This window comes from Diadema setosum, chromosome 9 (assembly GCF_964275005.1).
Source record: "Diadema setosum chromosome 9, eeDiaSeto1, whole genome shotgun sequence".
Taxonomy (NCBI): domain Eukaryota; kingdom Metazoa; phylum Echinodermata; class Echinoidea; order Diadematoida; family Diadematidae; genus Diadema; species Diadema setosum.
This window is the reverse complement of record NC_092693.1, coordinates 35,848,598-35,854,597: the sequence shown is the minus strand read 5'-3', so window position 1 is coordinate 35,854,597 and position 6,000 is coordinate 35,848,598. Positions and strand designations below refer to the sequence as shown.

General features: G+C 40.0%; 1 protein-coding gene across 1 annotated transcript in view; it reads left to right on the top strand.

Annotated features, from left to right (window-relative positions):
• LOC140232649 (RNA-binding protein 39-like) overlaps positions 1-6,000 on the top strand; it is a 33,504-nt gene continuing 27,504 nt past the window's right edge. Inside the window, exon 1 of the mRNA XM_072312750.1 lies at positions 1-135. The gene's annotated coding sequence lies outside the window, so the exon portion shown is untranslated. The remainder of the gene's footprint in view (positions 136-6,000) is intronic.

The following is a 6,000-nucleotide window of genomic DNA, read 5'->3' as shown; positions in this document are numbered from 1 at the left end:
TAGAAATGGCGTCCGACCTACACGCGCCTTGGAACTGAAGATTGAAGATAATTGCAAGGAAAGCTCATCCTTCTGTGTTCTTCACAATCGAAGTTTTGGAATTTGAGAATCTGCATTTTCTAGGTCATATCATTGGTAAGGTTTTATGTTCATTCTGAGGCTGTAGCTTGAGTAGTATTATGTTAACAGGAGTGAAAAGCCGCTTGAACCTGGATTGTTCTGGATGACTGATTGAGTGATGGCACATTGATACGTTGAATGCTGTTTGTATGGGAATCGTCTGCGTATGATGGGGGGTTGTGTTTCCGGACACTTAAGTTCGCGCGTGAAAACTTACCTATTTTACATAGAATATGCACCCTTCTTTACCTCAAAGACTTGATATAGACTCCTCATATGCTAGACAACATACTCTGAAAACGGCATGAGAATTAACCTGCTAAATCGTTGGATTTTCCCCTTCAAAGTGACTCCATGTACCAGTGTACGAATGTATCAAAGAGGAGAGTTGGGCACGCTGCCTTTGTTTTTGTACGGGAAATTTGGTATGGGGAGCGAGCGTGCACGGTGTTTACATACGTGGGTGGGTCAAAATTATGAAGAGCCATGACACGCGAAAAATATTTTACCTCATTCTCGCCATACAATCGATCGACGCTATCGAACATTCGATCGAACTGGTCTAATCTAATGACATGTGTGTGGTTCCTGGACAACTCGACCGCGGGATAAGTCGTCCCTGGACAACTCGTCCCTACCCCTGGACAGCTCGACCGGGTCGAGTTGTCCAGGGGCGGGTTTGCGATTGGACAACTCGACCCAACTTTATTTGTGCCTGATTTTTACAGAATGAAACACATTTTTGTCATAATATTGACATAGGTTAGTGGAATGATGTATGAAAAAAATGTTTCATGGCATTTTAAGGCAATTCCTTTTTATTTTCTGATGCTGCGAAGCAATATTTAACGGTATCCTCTCTGCTCTGAGAGTCTCAGTGACGGAGCTTTTTCTTGTGACGAAAGCTTGCATGGTAAGGTGAAATTTGTTGAGAAATTTCCATTAAATGCTTAACACCAGCAATAAAATATGATATTTTAAATAGGTACATGTGTTTTCTATCCTTGGTGACATTTTCATGAGCAGAGGAATCATTTTAGTATGAAAAATGAAACAATTGTCTACAGATGTCGAATCGTCTTCGTTCGTACTTGTTCGGTTTCCATATCGCGGGACGCGCGCCGCGCTGCTAGCTGCTGAGAGGCTGGCTCGCCTCGGAGTGGCGCTCGCCCACTCCTGGCCACCGGACCCCCTCCCACGTGCACCGATACCAGCACAACTTGTGACGACAGCCTGTTTGGTAAGGTGAAATTTGTTGAGAAATTTCCTTTAGATGCGAATAACCAACAATAAAATATAGTGTTTCATATAAATACATGTGTTTTCTATCCTTGGTGACATTTTTATGGGCAAATTAATCATTTCAGTAAGAAAAATGAAACAAATCCTATGTCGATTCGTCTTCGTTCGGTTTCCACACCGCGGCACGCTGCTCTCGAGAGTGGCGCACGCAACCACCGATACCGGCCCGCGGGCCCCCCGGGCTGTAGGGCTGGCAGTCGTGCAGCTCGATGGGTGGAGCGAGCTGTGTCGCTGCGTAGCTACGAAGTCGACCGTGATCTTTTCTTCGACATTTGAACTAAATTCCAGTCAATGAAACTATTTCATACCTTTATCTTAACTTTCAACGATGTTATACTGACTAAATGGTTTGAAAAGTGTCTGAAATTTCACCGGCACTGTATTGATTCGTAAATAAGTCATCATCAACATGACAACCAGTCTCATCATGCAAGCCCAATCATTCTCCGCACTACCACTGCCATACACTTCCCACAAGTAATGGAGAACCTGACTCCATATTGATACAGTACTGTGGGGACCAGTAATGTACTGTCGACAAATAATGGGGAAAAAAACATAGTGACAACAAAGGAAATAAAAATGTTCACTCTTTTTCTTTTACTTTTTTGTGTGGTTGGTTTTTTATGTCTGTTTTTGCCAAAAAAAAAAGGAGAGTTGCTCTGCATGTCCTGCATTCATAAAAAAAAGAAAAGAAAAGAAAAGAACAGGGTGTACATCATGAGGAACTGCTACTGGCTGTCTTAGCTTGTCTAAAAACTTCAAATGTATTTGTAATCCTCTATTCTTTTTTTTTTTCTACGCACTTCTCTCTCGGTCTTTGCCGAAGATATTATTTTGGAGAAAAAAAAAGGCCTGTTACTTAACTACAGGTACTCCCCCACCCGTAGGTTTCCCAGACTCTGGAACAAATTACCTGACTCGGTAAGGGACTCGGCAGTTATCGATTCTCTCTCATCTTTCCTTCAACAGCTGAGAGGTTCATTTTAATGTAGTGTATTGATAACCACAGGTATGACATACATACAATGTACATGTGTATGAGAATCTCTGTATCTTGACTTTGTTTGAAATACCCAAATGTGTCAAGTTACAGTTATATTTCTTCTCTGGGTTTCAGATTCTATATGTAAGACATATGTAACATTATCTGATTAGTAATTGTATATATATTTTTTAATGTTCATGCCTTAATTCATGCTCACATTATCTAATATTATTTATGAATTTATGGCTCCAGATATATAATATACATTGCAAAGTGGTGTATGTAATACCACACGAGGATTTTTCAAAGAAAGTGCTAGGTCATGGAGTCTCAGGGTAATGTAAATGATAAAGTTTAAGTTTTGAAATTATTTTTATTTTTACTGTGTATCGAAGATGGTTTGGGGTATGGTGATGATACTTGCTGGCATCGTACACTTTGCTGTCTGCAGTGATTTTTTATTTTTTTTTTATTTTTATTTTTAGGGGAGGGGCGGAGGTTTTGGGCCTTGGGATAGGGTTTGGGTGCAAATAATTACATTATTAGTCAGTAGTGCAGTTAGAGGGGACATTTGTTGTTGTTGACATGTACTCTGATAATACTTTTTGTACACTGGATTTTTTTCTTTTTTTTTACGGGAGGGGGTGGAATGAATACCCATTTGCCACAATGATATTTTTAGTTTGTACCATATGTAGAATAATCCTAATGGTGTACACGCTTCATTCAAAATTGTACTGTTTCTTTTCTTTTATGTTCAACTACTCCCTGATGTGCTTCCTTAAGTTGGTTGGAGAGGCCCAAGGGTCATAGTGATTTTGACTGCTTTTTTCCAACCCAGCTCCTTAGGGAAGCTCAACAGGTATCTAGATATTACAATTTGTTGTTGCCATGGCAATGCAGTTTCTCCCACTGATGGAAATGTGTCTTTCTCTTCTTCTGGCTGATGCAAACAGGACTCCACAGCTGGGATATTCAGTTGCAGGTGCAAGGTGTTAATAGCAGTGCATCAAAAAGGGACCCCCCCCCCCCATGGATTCCTTGCGCATTTTTGTTGTTGGTGTCATCAGCAATGGCCAACACAATTGTAATTATGGTCATAATTAGATATTTCTATACGGTAACATAGCATACAAAACTGTGTTAACCCCATTCATTTCATTGCAAGAAAGTGTTTCTATGGGGCTGATAGTATATAACAAACTGGCAATCGATGATCATGGCATAAAGGTGAATTCACCAAACTTTTTAGGTGACACTGATTAAATTGATGATGACTCGATCCCTTCACGCAGCAAATCGTCACTGCAAACCATTATGGTCAGGGTAAATAAACAAATGCATAACACAGACAGATTAATGCAAAAGGGCTCGTACAATCAGAGACATTTCCTCCACCTTTTTTCAATGACTTTGATCTTCAGTTTTAATAATAATAATAGTAGTATACAGTACATTTATAAGGCGCTTAATACGGATGTTTCTAAGCGCACAGTTTACCGGGAAAATTAATATTTAGACCAAAATAATACAAAAATACCAAATACAAATACAAAAATATCGAAAAAGAAAAGATTCAGTGTATAAATGCGATGAGTAGACCTACTGAAAAATCAAAATCAGTGTGCACCTCCATCGACAACAACCCACAACATTCCAAAGGACTACTAGTATCTACTAAATAGTTTTATCATGGATTCCTTGTGCATTTTTTTGTTGTTGATGGTCTCATCCACAATGGTCAACACAATTCTATATCAAGGATCCCTTTATAGTTTTGTCAGGTAAATGGACAAACGGGCTACAGTTGGACATTTTTTTTTTTTTGTGAAAGGTAACATAATAAATTGTATCAACCTTCCCCACCACCACCACCACCACCTCATCTCTCTTTCCAGGCTCTCTCTCTTGTATCTCTATCTCCCCTTCAAATCCCCCAGTTACAGATTAAAATAGTTTTTGAATACCGGTACCACTTCTGTGAGTTATAACTACAAATGTATCTCCTTTTGGATGTCAGGTAGTCAAATCACATTCATTTGCAATCTTTACATTATACATGATTAATGATTTTTGTTTTGTTTTTCTAAAATGTTCCCATTTTTCGGCCATTTCCCTCCTTTTGTGTGTGTGTGTGAGTATAGTGAGTATATAGGTAACAAAATCAAATTAAGAACTATACATTTCTGTTTTTCTGACACAACTCTGTCCAGGGTATTAGAATGATGTTCTACGCAGGCCTGGGATGCCCCCCCCCCCTTTCATTCCCCCTTTTTTTCTTAAGAAGGATTAGTTCAGGTATCATCAAATTCAGAGAAGCACTGTCAGAAATTACTGGTAAATATAACTTACAAGTGTTTAAGCAAAGACCGAGAGAAGTGCATAGGGAAAAAAAATAGAGGATTAATACACATGCATTTGAAGTTTCCAGACAAGCTAAGACAGCCAGTACCTCATGGACCGGTACACCCTTTTCTTTTCCTTTTCTTTCTTTCTTTTTTTTTTTTTTTTTTTAATAAATGCAGGACATGCAGAGCAACTCTCCTTTTTTGGCAAAAACAGAAATAAACCAACCACACCAAAAAAAAAAAAAGTAAAAGAAAAAGAGTCAAAATTTTGTTCCCTTTTGTTGTCACTATGTTTTTTCCTCCATTATTTATTGACAGTACAGTACTGGTCCCCACAGTACAACTTACTGTATCAATATGGAGTCAGGTTCTCCATTGCTTGTGGGAAGGGATCCCCGTGGGAAGTGTATGGCAGTGGTAGTGCGGAGCGAAGAATGATTGGGCTTGCATGATAAGACTGGTTGTCATGTTGACGATGACTTATTTACGAATCAATACAGTGCCGGTGAAATTTCAGACACTTTTCAAACCATTTAGTCAGTATAACATCGTTGAAAGTTAAGATAAAGGTATGAAATAGTTTCATTGACTGGAATTTAGTTCAAATGTCGAAGAAAAGATCACGGTCGACTTCGTAGCTACGCAGCGACACAGCTCGCTCCACCCATCGAGCTGCACGACTGCCAGCCCTACAGCCCTGGGGGCCCGCGGGCCGGTATCGGTGGTTGCGTGCGCCACTCTCGAGAGCAGCGTGCCGCGGTGTGGAAACCGAACGAAGACGAATCGACATAGGATTTGTTTCATTTTTCTTACTGAAATGATTCATTTGCCCATAAAAATGTCACCAAGGATAGAAAATACATGTATTTATATGAAACACTATATTTTATTGTTGGTTATTCGCATCTAAAGGAAATTTCTCAACAAATTTCACCTTACCAAACAGGCTGTCGTCACAAGTTGTGCTGGTATCGGTGCACGTGGGAGGGGGTCCGGTGGCCAGGGGAGGAGTGGGCGAGCGCCACGCCGAGCCGAGCCAGCCTCTCAGCAGCTAGCAGCGCGGCGCGCGTCCCGCGATATGGAAACCGAACAAGTACGAACGAAGACGATTCGACATACTGTAGACAATTGTTTCATTTTTCATACTAAAATGATTCCTCTGCTCATGAAAATGTCACCAAGGATAGAAAACACATGTACCTATGTAAAATACCATATTTTATTGCTGGTGTTAAGCATTTA